Genomic DNA, 13,357 nt, shown 5'->3' with positions numbered 1-13,357 from the left:
TAAGGCGGCTCGTGGGTCGCGGGTCGGAGTTTTGGGGCGGGGGGGGATGCACAGATGCCGCCTTTTGGGATGCGAGGCGGGGAGGGGGGGTGCGGGCAGGATGGGTTTCCTCGCTGCCTCTCACGGCAACTCCAAATCCTCTTCCGTAGTTGTTGCCGAGGGAAGAGCATGTGGCTTTGGGGATGCGAAGGGGAGCAGCCAGCCTGGGGGTTTGGGGGTGCTCTGACGCCTGGGGGGAAGGACTTCAGGGAGGGGTTTGTGCAGCGGTTCTCCCGCTGGAGGGATGTGCATCTCTGCTGGTCACCAGTGTGTGTGAGCACGACGGCGGCTGCTGGGTGCCGGAGCCGGGCGCACGTTGTGGGGACCCGCTGGAGAGCACGTGGGCTGGGTGCCATGTGCTGCTGTGAGAGCAGAGCCCCCTTGGCTGGCAGCAAAGCTGCTGGCCCGGGGGGTTGTTCCAGGTCCTGCTCGAGAAAATGCTCCGAGTTGGCTGTGGGATGCTGTGGAAGATTTCAGTCAGCGTTTCTTTCCATTCCTGAGCAAACCAGCTGCCTTAACGGAGAGCCTGATCCAGGCGGGAGCACCGAGTGCTCCTGTGGAGCCCTTTTGTGCCATCCTCCCCACCTCTGCCGTTAAATCTGAGCCTCACACCCCTGCTAGGTGCTAATACTGCCAGACCAACACAGTCCCTGCCTGTCCTCACCAGCGCTCCCATCTGCCTCCTGGGAACGGGCTGTGGAGCTGCGGGCTGTGTGGGAAGGCAGGAGCAGCCAAGCCCTGGGGCTGTGGGATCGCAGACAAGTGAGCCTGTATCCTTGAGCCCAGTAGATTCCCCAGGGCTAGGGGCTGCTAGGAGGAATTTGTGCAGCTGTTGGCCACAGCTGGATGCGCTTCCCGGCTGCTCCAAAGCAGGAAGCAGCCCAATGGCCCCTCAGTTGCCTGTTGCGAGCCGACACAATTGAGGGACTTCTGTGAATGCCGACACGGGAAATCCCACTCCCCTCCTGCACCGCATCCCGGCCTGGCGGCATCGTTTCCGCTCACCAGCCCCTGTGAGCTGCCGGACAGCCTCAGGCTCCCTCGGGCTTGTCTTCACTACAAAGCTGTCTCAGGACGTGACTAGGCAGGGATGCTTTTCTCTCGGGTTCACTGGTTGTCTGAGTATGGCTCATGGACCATTGGTACCATAGCAGCCTTCCGGTACCTGAAGGGGCCTACAGGAGGGATGGGGAGGGACTCTTTAGCAGGGAGTGTAGCGATAGGATGAGGGGTAATGGTTTTAAATTGAAAGAAGGGAGATTTAGATTAGATATCAGGAAGAAATTCTTTCCTGTGAGGGCGGTAAGACACTGGAACAGGTTGCCCAGAGAAGTTGTGGATGCCACATCCCTGGAAGTGTTCAAGGCCAGGCTGGATGGGGCTCTGAGCAACCTGGTCTAGTGGGAGGTGTCCCTGCCCAGGGCAGGGGGGTTGGAACTGGATGGTCTTTAAGGTCCCTTCCAACTCCAACCATTCTATGATTCTATGATATGGTGTCAGTGCAGTGCCGACACCACATGTGTGCCCCCTAGCACACTCCTGCTCCCACTGTTGCCTTTTGCTCCTGGAAAAGACAGGTAGGCTTGCTCTTGGCTCATCGAGAAGGTCTTCACAAAGCAGGGGTGCTTTCTGTGCGGCTCTGAGGGCTGTAAAATAGGCCCCAGATCTTTGCAGAGTGGCTGTTCCCCCCCAGCTGGCACAGATGAGAGGCGAGGGCCTATGCTGTAGCAGGTACCTGGAGTGAAGAAGATGAAGAGATGTACTCCAGCCTGAACCAGCAATGTAGTGCCAGCACACAGGGTAGTGTGGCACCTCCGTCCTGCAGTTGTCCCTCTTCTCCCTCCATCCCTCAGCTGCGTAATTAACTGTTGGCATCATTTCCCCATCATGGCATCCCTGCTCTCATTATCTTGGGCTGGGAGGTATTAATGAGCCTCTTCCTCTTTGAAGATGAGCCATGGGCTTTGTTCTTGCCCTGGCCTGACCTGTCTCCCTCCTTGTTGTGGTCTGGGGGGAAGCCAGGGCACAGAAGACAAGGTACCTGTTCATGCACTCCCGTGTTGTGAGTGCCCGGCTGTGCTTCTTCTTTCCTGTGCCCGGCTCCATTCCCAGCTCCCCTGGCAGAGTCAGGGCTGGGGACTGGCCTGTTGGGCCAGAGGGAGCCCAGGAGCACCCCTCCTGCCCTGTCCCGACGGGAAGATGCCGGCCACCATCTTTGGGAAGCCAGCAGGCAGCCTCCAGTGCCTTCTCTGGGACACATGTAGACCTCAGTTGTTTTTGTCCAGTGTAACATCGTGGTCCTTGGCAAGTATTAAGGAAGCTGCAACACCCATTCTTATCAGCAGAATGCTGTTTGCTTGCTCTCCCTCCCAGCTCAGCACCGACCCCACGGTGCACACTCCACTCGCCTCCCCACACCTTCCTGGGTCCCCCAGCTCTACCTCTGCCCTGGGGCTGCGGGGCTGGAGCTGGAGCTCTTGGGGTCACATCTCCATGCTAAGTTGTACTTGGCTCAGGTGCAAACCACTGCGCAGAGTGAGAGCTACAGGCATTTGCAGATGGGCAGGACTCAGGGTTTTAACAGCCACACGGCAATTAGGATTTGATTAAGCAGTGCGATAAAGAGCAAGTGCTTTCCAGGTTAAGAGTGTGCAAGATGTAGGATGGAGAAAGAAGCATATGGAGCAGGGGTAGTCCCTGGGTGGGTCTGGTTAGATCGGGATGTGTGGTCTTGAGGGACCCCACTCCCACCTCCCACTCCAGACCCTGCAGACCTGGTCGGGGCATTGGCTGTGCATGGGCTCTGGAGTCTCCAGATGGGAGAGGAGCCGTGGTGCTGCGTGAGGAACGTGTGTGAGGGTTGTTGCTCCCATGAGATAAGGGAAGCTGTTGCGTAGGGATAGTGCTAGCCCTTTGTAACTTCACTGCTGATGCTGGTAGTGTGAAGAACATCACTGTTGCGACGTTTTGGTCCTGCTCCAGCTTGGAGCAGGCTTTTCCCTGGTCTCACCGATCCCTGAGAAAGGGGAGGCTCACAGCATTAAGTATGCATGGTTGTCATGCACCATCCATGACACAAATTCGTGACCCTGGCATTCTGGGTGCAGTGCTTGAGGCTGTCTTTCAGCCTCTTAGTTAAGCCATGAGTGAGCAGAGTCAGGCTTCATCTCCAGGAGACTGGAGGAGACTTTTTTTTGAGGCCAAAGGGGAGCAGAGACCTATTGCCTGCCTGCCGGCTCATGCAGAAGTCAGCAGGAAATCAGGCAGATTTCCTCAGAGCCTTCTTCCCATCACATCACTGCCAGTGGGATTTGCTTTAGTTCACGTCCTTTAGGACTTGTCTGATGGGAAAGCATCTCACTGGGAAATTTCCAGCTGGAAATTTGTGGAGTGAGCAGAAAGGAGGAGGCAGGCAGGGGCTGGAGGTAGAGAAGAGCAAGGCTGGGAAGGATGCAGCTGGGTCGGGAGCAGCGGCAGGACCAGAGGGTCGTGCGGTCAGCCTTCCACCTGACAAACAGCCTTCTCCAGCCACGTACTGAGGCTGAGTCACAGCAGCAAGACTGGGTCATCAGCCTTGCTAGGCTGAGGACAAGCCATCAACCTGAATGTGTACCAGCACCACTGGACTGCCACTGAAACCGTCCCAGCCTCTTGGAAGGCTGCTGGGGAGAGAGGCATCCTGCCTGGGCTACTCTGCGTGTCTTCTCCCACTTCTGAGTGTGGTCCTCACTGCTGCCTCATTCATCACACCTAGCACAGCCACCCACAGGTGCCACAAAGGGACAGAGAGGTGATTTACACCTGCTGCTGAGGGCTGGCTCATCTGGAGGAGCTCAAAGACGGTAAGGGGCATTTGCTACAGATTTGCTCGTGGGGAAGCCTGGTGAGAAGACCTCCCATCTTTTAGGCTTGGGGATTGCTCCTGGAGAAACATCTCTGGGAGGTGGGAGGGAGTGGTGGCACAGCCCCCTTCTTGGTCCTGGCCAGGGGCTCAGTGCTGAAGGAAGCTGCCTGTCCTGCCTTCGACAGGCCTTCTCTTTTCCTGGTCTCAGGGTCGAGTTAGAGGCAATTGCATTTTTTTGGCTGGGATATCCTCCCTCAGTGCTGTGGGGCTCCCCAATGCTATTTGCTCTGGATGGGACCTCTGCCCCCTCGGGGAGCCTGCTGCTGTGGGGTACGCGTGGGGAGCACAGTGATTTGAGCCCATGGGGGTCTGTAGGTGTTGGGCTGTGGCTGAAGCCAGCGGGGTTGGGTAGGTCTCTGTGCCGAGAGCGGGAGCACTATCCATTAAACACAGGAGGAGGCAGACCAACGGCAACACAACCGAGCCATTAAGAAGCGATACGCCCTCCCCTGCAGCTTCTCCTTCCCGTCTTCACACCTTCTCCTCGTGGCAATACAAGGCTGGTGTGACTGCGTGGTGAACCACAGCAGGGAATTGATCCGCCGGCGTGTTCCCAGACGGGGATGTTACCCCAGAGGCAGAGCGGGAGCCGGGTGCCGGGTGATGGGGGGCAGGAGCCGTGCCCCACAGCGGGTGGAGGGAGCTGCCATAGGGCCCTGCGCTCGCCCTACCTGGGCTCTGCAGCTGGGCTGGCTCTAAAAGAGGAGCCTCCGACCAGAAACAAAACCCAACAGCAGTAAATAGCTCCAGCCACTGATAAACAAACACTAGTCATTTGCAACCAGCTGTCCCTCCCTTCCTTCCCTGTGGTTGCAAGGTGTGCCAGGAAGGGATTGCGAGGTGTGGACGTGGAGTGCCAGAAAGTGATTGCGAGGTGTGGACATAGTGTGCCAGAAAGGGATTGCTTCAGCAGGGGTCAGACCCTGGGCTCCCTATCTACCCGCATCGCCATGGGAGTGCACTGGCATCCCAGCGTGTTCAGGCACCCTGGCAAGCTCCTGCAGGACACCTTGCCAGGTGGCCAGTCAACTCTGCCAGAGGCTATGGTATCCTCGGATCTCCCCATGGTGGGTCTCAGAGCTTCCCTGTCTCCTCTGCTCCCCAAATTAACATGGGGGAGGCTGGGATGCCAGCAGAGCCTGCAAGCCAATGCCAGCCTGTTCCAAAGTGCCGTTTTGGAGCTTGCAGGGAGCAGAGCATGCGGGGGGCTCCCATGCAGGGGTCTCCATGCTTCCCTGGAGCATCCCCAAGGATGCTCACGGTCCCAGGCAGCCTGGGACCTTGTGGCTGCGGCACACCGGGAGGTGGCTGGTTGCACGGATGGGATTTGGAGGGGATGTGACTTGCCCTTTCCCTGCCTGTGGCCAGGCTTATTATTGTCAGTCACGCAGGAGAGTCTGTTTTGCTGGGGTTTGGGCAGACGCGGGGGTGAGCTCCCCACCTCCTGTTGGCTCTCCCTGCCTGATCCTACTCACATAGAGGTTTTCCTGTTTGCTGCGGGCTAGCCAAGGCCAGTGCCAAGAGCAGGAGGTTTGGGTTCTGACTTATTCCCTCCGAAGGAGGTGTCCGCCTCGAGTCTTGCTCTGGCTCCAGATGTGAGACCTTCGTCCTGCCAGACGGTTTGAGGAAAGCAGAGTTGTTCAGGGAGGAGGGAAGAGGGTGCCAGAGGTGGCGTTTCTGCCCTGGGTGTTTACTCCAAGCCCTTTGCTTGCTCCACGCTGCTGATGGCATGCTGCCACCTTGGCTTTCCTTTCCTCAGTCCACAGACCCTGCGCTGCCCATACGGCTCTTCTGGAGACGTGGCAATCCCGGCTGCCAGCAGGCAGCATCTTCCTCCCGCTCAGCCTAACTTAAAGTCAGCTGAGAAACGTGCAGGTGTGTGTGGCTCCTGGAGTGTCCCCTACTCAGACCCAGCCAGGGCATCCATCCCTTCTCCCTCCTTTTGTTTCTGGGGATCGTGGGGCACCTCTTGGTGGGTGAGGGGGTGACAGACATGCCCTGTCTCCTGGCCCAGAGCTGTCGTACCCCTGTCCATTGTGAAATGGCTGCATGTAGCAGCCGAAGCCAGTTCGGGGTTTGCTGTCGGAGCAGCGAGTGGGATCTTGGCAGGACAGGTGGCTGGCAGAGGGACCGTGCGGGACCACGGCAGATGCCAAAACCTGCTTCCCTGCTCGCCATCCCCTTTCCCAGTAGGGCTGCAGACATTTCATGCCAAAAGCAGCAGTCAGCCAGGGCCCCCGTTCCTGACCTGGCCTACAAGCAAAAGGCCTCTTTGGTCTGCGGGGACCCAAAATAGACCATGTATTTCTGTCCCGGCTGCCGGGCACAGCTGACATGTGGAGGATGGAGCCAACCTCAACCTACCACAGGCTTGGCCGTGGTTGGCCCCGGCATGTCCGTTCCAGCTTCTGCCCAGGGGGGCTGCTGGTCAGCAGGGAGGAATTGCCCCTCCAAAATTTGGGAGCTGGGGAGATAGTGATGCCAGGGGACAACTGTGTTGGTTTTGCCCTGATTTCACTCCTCCACCCCCCGCCCCATTTCCCAGTAAATTGGTAGCAGCTGTGCAGCCTGGACCAGCTGCTGAAAAATTGCTGAGCAGGGGCAAAATGAGCTCTTCCCCCGTGCCAACCCCCCGGCACAGGGCTGGCAGCTGCTGTGGCCCCTCCATCGAGTCCTCTGGGTGCAGGGACAAGGCTGGGTCCGTCCAGCCCCGGGGATGCTCTCCCACCTGCCTGGGGAGCAGCACAGCCCAGGGGCCTGTGTTTCACCAGCTGGAGGTCCTGCCTGCCTGCTGCCAGCTCTGCACCATGCTCCCTATGGAAAGGAGCCAGAGCTGGGAGGATGGGGCCTCTCCCCCAGGAGGAGAATGTACCCCAGGGTGTGGGAGGTGCCTGGGTGGCAGTGGGCAGAGGGGTGCTGTGGGCAGCTTCTCCTGCCCTCCATCTCCTGGGCACGGAGTTTTGCTCCAGATGCAGCTGTGCTTTGGGGATTGAGTGAGCAAGTCCTGGGCTCTTGGGCTCTCCTGGGGGAGAGCAGCCCCCATAAAGCGCACAGTGGCATCTGGGGTGGGGGAGCGTGTTTGGGGTTGAGCTGAGCCCCCCAAGCCTCCTCCGCCGGGGGCTCCATGCATAGCGGGGGCCTCATGCATAGCTTGGGAAAGGATTTAGAGAGGCTTTTGAACTTTCCAATGATTTCACAGCCCTCCATGCTTTGCCCCTCATTGCAGGGCTGTTTTGAGAACCTCTTGGCTGCAGCGTAAGTCATTCCCATCCTTCTCCCCTCGCCACAGGTTGTTCCTTGCTCAGTTCCTTTGTGTCATTCCTGGCCTTACTCCTTCCTGGGTCTGCCAGCTCTCAGCTCAGTTCTGGGGCCAGGAACATGAAGCAATGAAGGAGGAATCCTCTGCCCTCTCCATCCCAGCACCCTGGGGGACACCGATGGCAGGTGGCCTCCTGCTGTCCTGCTCTTCCCTCCGTTACCGCTTCCTGAACGGTGACCTTGAGGTAGCCACGTGCTGCTGGTAGGCACAGCAGGCTATGGAGAAACTCATCTTGCCCCTCTCCTTCATTCCTTGTCTGTGGGACTCTCTCACAGCCTGGCCTGCCTGGGCTTCTTCCCATGCGTTCACCAAGTCCTTATCTTCAGACTTATTGGCCAAGGGCTGTTTTGGTCTCCTCTCATCTTGCTGTGAGCTTCCTCTTTAGAGATCTCACCTTCACTCCTTTCAGCTGCAGACATGAGGGGAAAATGGGGACATGGTCCTATAGGCTCAGCCCATCCCTCCAACGTGCTGCCACGGCTGTCCAAGGTGCGGCCAGACGAGATATTATCTGTACAGGTGGGGATTCCTCTTGAGCAAGCCCGAGCGTGACTTGGGGGGGAAGCTGCTAAAGCCAGAAGAGATGCATCTGGCAGCCGTGCCCTAGGGGAGTCTTACCTAACGAAGCCCCAACCCAGCAGGGAGCATCCTTCTTCCCACCCAGCTGAGGAGTGGGTGGAGATGAGGAGTGTCACCTGCCTGCAGGAGAGCTGGACTGTGGGCAGGCAGGAGCCAGCACTGTGCCTTGCGCTCTGGCATGGCCGGGGTTGCCTCTGTCCTCCGTGCATGGCTGTCCTGGTACGTGGTGGCCTGTACCACCAGTGCACTAAGCACCAGGCTCCTCTGTGCAAGGAGGACTTGCTCCTGACTCAGGGCTACCTCTGGCTGCTGCTTATCCTCCCAGCTCATTTTCACATTAATGGTGTCCGGTCACTCTCCCCAGGGGTCCTGTAGGGTTTTCTCCGTTGGGAAGCGGAAACGTGGCTTCCTCTCATTGTGCCTCTTCCCGCTGCAGCCCCATGGCCGACCCCAGGGGAGCACCCCTTCCCGCAGCACCCCCCTCCCCATGACCCCCGGGCAAAGCCAGGCAGCTCCTCCGCCAGCCACGCTGGCATCCCTGGGGGGCTTAGACCAGTCCTGCGGACATGGGCTGCAGGGGGATGCCAGCTGCAGAGGATGCCAGGTGGGGATGAAGATCTGGGGGGAGAGACATCCCGAACCCATGGCAGTCCCACAGGAAGCCATGGCTAGTGGCATTAGCTTGATGGGAGCCTCTGTGCCTGCCCGTAGTGGGTCATTCCTCACCCCTGCACCCCCAGCAGCCCCAGAAGCTGCCCGAAGGTGGTTTCTCTCTGGTTTTGGAGGTTTCTGCAGCTGCACTGAGTGGAGCCCTGAGCAAATCCCTCCCTCTGCCCTTGGGAGAAAAAGGTCTTTATTTTTCTAAAATTCCAACCAATGGAGCCTGAACCTAGCCCTCCTTCCCCAGCCTGCCGAGAACCAGGTCAGGGTTGTGGCTTGGAGGGGATGGTCTATTCCCCTGGGGACAGCGTCCTGAGTGGGTGCCATCAGGGAAAACAGCTTCTTGGAACGGCCCCTATGAATCCTCTCTCTGCAAACAAGCTCCCGAGCACAGCTTATCTCTCCTCCTCTGACAGCTCCTCAGAAATGACGTACCCACCTTTAATCCTGCCCCCCCCAGGCACTGTATCTCCTCCTGCACCCCTGAACCACCGGCCTTGGAGCAGGTGATTGCTCCAATATTTGCAGAGCTTTTCCTGCCTCTCCCAAGGCTGTGCGTTCCCTGCAGTCCTGTGGCCTGAAGTGACCAGGAGCGAGGGTCTGGGACCAACCAAGCTGGTAAGCTTCTTGCTGTGACATTAAAATGTCCCCCCATCGCTGGCAATGTCCTGGCTGGGTGGCACAACGTTTGATGGGATGCGGAGCAGGAGCACCCGTCTCCTCTGTGGGGTGTTACTGGGTGGCTGGAGGGGCTTTCTCTGGCTGGGGACCAGGAGTGCCTGGGCTTGGGCACTTGCCGTGTGCTGAGGAGAGAGGTGTGTGCACTCATCATGGGGCTGCCATCACCAGGCCCCCCTTGTTGGTATTTGGCCAGCGATATGGCCCAGAAATACAGGGTTGGAAACCCACTGGGCAGCCCCGGTGGGGACTGGGTGATGGGTGGAGAGTCCCAGCTGCATTGCCTAGTGGGGTTGGGTGCCTGGCTCTGCCCCGTCGCTGCCTGCTCCCCTCTCCCTGCCAGGAAGCCCTTCAGGGGCAGCGCTGGAGTCCCACCGGGTTGGGGGACTCCCCAAAATTCTGGGGGATTTGCTGCCCAGCCGGGTTGCTTTACCTGCCAGGGCTGAGGGCCCCCGGGGAGCCTCTCGGGGCTCCTTGAACTCTCCAGATAAGGGGCGTTGCAGTTGGCTGGTGTGCGCAGTTCAAAACACCCGGCAGGGCTGACTGCCCCCCCGCGCCTCCCCACGCCACCCGGCAGCCGAGATAAGGCCGGCGCTGGGAGCGGGGACAGCTCCGTACTGCTCTGCAGGGACTTGGTGTGCTGGCTCCGAGCGCTGCAAGGCTGAAGGCAGAGAGGGACCAGAGCTGCATCCTTTTGCCCACGGAGGGAGGAAGGTGAAGCAGGTCAGAAATACTGCCCAGGGACCTTGCTGCATGGGCTGCCTTGCAGGTTTTTTCTGCTGGCCAGGCCGTTGTGGTGCAGGGGTGTTTGTCTGCAAGGCAAGGTGGGGAGCAGAAATGCCCCCATCCCACCCTCTTGCCAACCTCCCTCCTCAGGATGCAGGAATCAGCAGACGGGGAGCGGATGGTGCAGCAAAGCTTGTTTGCAGAGGCAGGGCTCGGAAAGGAGAAGAAGAAGAATAGGAAGTGCTGACGGCTCTCTGATAGAAACTGCTCGCGAAGCACTTCAGGAGTAGGAAGCCTGCTGCAGCCCTTTGGAGGGAGGGGGGACTGGGGGAAAAGAGGCCATAGCAGAAGAGCCAGGTGAAGATTTTGCCTCTCTGTCCACTCCAGAAGAGCCTGAGCAGTTTCTTCCACCTTCTTTTGTGAGGCTCCTCAGGGCGACTGCAGAGGAAAGGTTAGAAAGCAAAGCTAGACAGCAACAAGTCACGAGGGCAAGGCGATCCTCACCAGAAGGAAAGGGAGGGTGAACCGTCTGGCTGTCACATGTGGTCTCTGGTCATTCATTCAGGACCGCGCTGGCCCCCGGGGACTGGGAGGGGGGAATGATGTGACGCTGGTTTCTAAGAAGGGCTGGAAGGAACTTCATGGAAAAGCTGACTGGTGAATCTGCTGCATTGCCCCGGCGCCTGCGCAGGGACAGGGTCTGTGGGCAGGGGTTAGGCTCCTGCCGGGGAGCCCCTGAGCTGGGGCAGCATTTTGTTGGGACCCTGGACTTGGGGCACATATGCCACTTTCCAAAAGACATTAAAGCAGGGCTTTCAGCCCAGGCTTGTCAGGAGGGAAGGTCCTTGAGTAGCTCCATAATTGGTACAAAAACAGGAAGGAGGGTGTAGGAGTCAGCGGTCAGTTTTTGTGGTGGAAAGAGATCGCTGTGTTGGGTCCCATGTTTTTTTCAACATGTTTGTGAGCAACCTGGAATAGGGAATGAGCAATGAGATGACAGGGCTTGCCGAGACGATTGGATTACTCAAGTTCATGGGGACAAGTGCCAGCTAGGAAGAGTACAGAAGACCATTACAACACCGGCTGTTAGGCAGATGAAATTCAGTTTAGATAAAAATCAAGTTGTTGATAGTGGGAAGGAAAGCCCCAAATCCACAAACAAGATTACACACTGAGCTGGCCACTCGCAGCAATGCCTGGGGCTATTTTGGATATTTCGTGCTTAAAAAACACGTCCAATCATCTTTGTGAGTGAGAAAGCAGAAACAAAGCAAGAAAGCCTTTTGCAGCTCTCCAAATTGGCGTCTCACCCCCTCACAGTCCCTGTGTGCCCCCAGCCCCAGCATCTCTGGAAGGGTTGAGGGGAGCTGGGGAAGGTCGGGAGGAAAGCAACAAGGAGGACCGAAGGCGTGGAGCTGTGCCTGGATGACTAAGTGAGCTAGAATTTCTCTGTTTAGAAAATGTGCTGTAGGGTGGATACGATTCGGGCCTGTAAAGCTGTGGCTGGCATGAAGAAGCCTCTCCAATGTTCATCCACCCTTTGATGGTGAGGGTGAGGGCCCTGCTCAAGGCCCTGCATGCAGGGAGAGATGCTGCCCTCGCTCATGGGCTCCCGAGTTTGGGGGCGGGGGGGGAAGCAGGGATTTCACAGAAGCGAAACCTGCTGTGGGCTACAAAACAAATGAACAGCATATCCCTCCTGGCTGGGAGGCTGGGAGAGCAGTCAGGGAGTTAGTCTATGCCTGTGCCACTCTTACCCTCTCTTGGCACCTGCTTTTGCCCTCTGATGGGGACAAGCTTTTGAGCCAGACCGGCCTCTGATTTGACCCAGCTTACCTGCCCTTATTTTGGGAGGGCTTACGTCTGTTGCAGCACTGCAGTGATGGTGCACAATCACGCACACTCATACGTCTTGTGAAATACAAGCACATGTCCCCGCAGCTGGTGGCTGAAGGTGGAAGCAGGCAGGACGCTGCCCGGGAGGCTGGTTCCCTGGACCCTGGCAAAAGGTAGGAGGACCCGTGAGCGACATGGCTAGAGTTCAGGCACGCATACGAAATCTCATGAAACAGGCGGTCTCGGAGCATTTCCCATCCTCCAGCTGAGTCACGGCCACCAGGGCTTCATGTGACTTGCACACCCGTGCTGGGCTTGTTCCCTGTCTGCAGGTAAACCTTGATGGGCCCCCAGATCAGCCTTCCTGCCGGGAGGGCTCCGGTGTCACTCAGGGGGGCAAGCGGATGTAGGGGATGGGGTGAAGCCCGGGGAGGCATCTGGCCCTGCCCGGTCTTGGCCACTCTTGGATGAAGTGCTGACCTTATCCCTGCAAAGCGATCCCCTACAGGAGGTGGCAGGAGGACGTGTGGCACTCACCATCGGGCCTGACAGCAGCTCCTTGTCTAGGGACTGCGAGGACGGTGCTACACCAGCTATGGTGTAAAGGACTTTTCTTTAAAGAGCTGGTGTGTCTGGGTGTAAACCCATGGAATCCCCGCCCAGCACCGTGAAATTGCTCTTGAGTGGAATTGAGGTGCTGTGCTCACCTGTGGTGCAGGCAGGAGGAAAGGTGACGTGTGGGAAGGGAGACACGGGGAAATCTCTGAAGCCCGGTGACAGATGGCTGCCTGCAGGTGTGGCTGTCCTGCAGTGCCAGTTTTTCTGCGGAGGTTAGGAGGTTTGGAGGAGGGCTGGCCCTGCCGTGGGCCCCCAGGGCTGGGCTGGCAGTGGGACTGCGCGTGGCCCGATACCACAGGTGTCACTTGGTGTCTTTGAAGGCCTTTGTGCTGCACAAACGGGCAATTAAAATTGTGCCATCTCCTGTTTGTACCTGCTCAGAGGCTCTAGCCTGTGGTTTGTTAAAACCCCTCCTTGTTATCTTACTCCTTCTGCTTACACACCGCATCCGAGGGGATGAGACAGACCGCCCTAGGAACAAAATGGATGTCCTTAATGCCAAGGTCCTGCACTGCTCCTCCTTTCCCCTGTTACGCAGACCATGCGGCCACCAAGCTGGTGGCCCAGGTAAACATCAGGAGGCTCCTCCAGGAGGTGAAGGGTGGCCTCTGTCCCCCAGTCCCTCAGTGTAGGGCTGTTCTCACGGTGTGGGAGCAGGGTTGCCACCTGTTGCTGGCGTTGGTTGGTTCGTGTGACCTTTCCTGTTTGTTGTAGGGCTGTTTGTAGGAGCCGGCGGCTGGATGTGTTCCCTGCCGTAATGAGTGCTGACCCCTGCGCCCCTTGGCAGGCACCAGCTCTTTGTGGAAAAAATTAGGAGGCACTTAGGGAAGTGAGACAGAAAACAAACAGAGCAGGCAGGAGGCTGCGGCCGGGCAGTGCCTGCCGAGGAGGTCGGGTTCCTGGCGCAGGGATGTGGGCGCTCTTCAGACGGAAGCAGGAGGCAGCTGGGAAAACAACGTGGCAGAGCAGTGCACAGTGCCCTGCCCTGGCACCCCCCC

At 58.3% G+C, this 13,357-nt stretch overlaps 1 protein-coding gene across 3 annotated transcripts in view; it reads left to right on the top strand.

Annotated features, from left to right (window-relative positions):
- SLC29A1 (solute carrier family 29 (equilibrative nucleoside transporter), member 1) overlaps nucleotides 1-13,357 on the top strand; it is a 35,321-nt gene that overhangs the window by 12,679 nt on the left and 9,285 nt on the right. Inside the window, exon 1 of one of the 3 annotated variants that reach the window (XM_014951037.1) lies at nucleotides 8,962-9,119. The exons of 1 other annotated variant lie outside the window; for it this stretch is intronic. The gene's annotated coding sequence lies outside the window, so the exon portion shown is untranslated. Of the gene's footprint in view, nucleotides 1-8,961; nucleotides 9,120-10,651; nucleotides 11,915-13,357 lie in introns of those variants that run through there. One more of the 3 variants, XM_014951042.1, reaches the window with a different exon arrangement.

This window comes from Calidris pugnax, unplaced genomic scaffold (assembly GCF_001431845.1).
Source record: "Calidris pugnax isolate Ruff unplaced genomic scaffold, ASM143184v1 scaffold24, whole genome shotgun sequence".
NCBI lineage: Eukaryota > Metazoa > Chordata > Aves > Charadriiformes > Scolopacidae > Calidris > Calidris pugnax.
The sequence above is the reverse complement of the archived record's forward strand: the minus strand, read 5'-3'. Positions and strand labels throughout refer to the sequence as shown.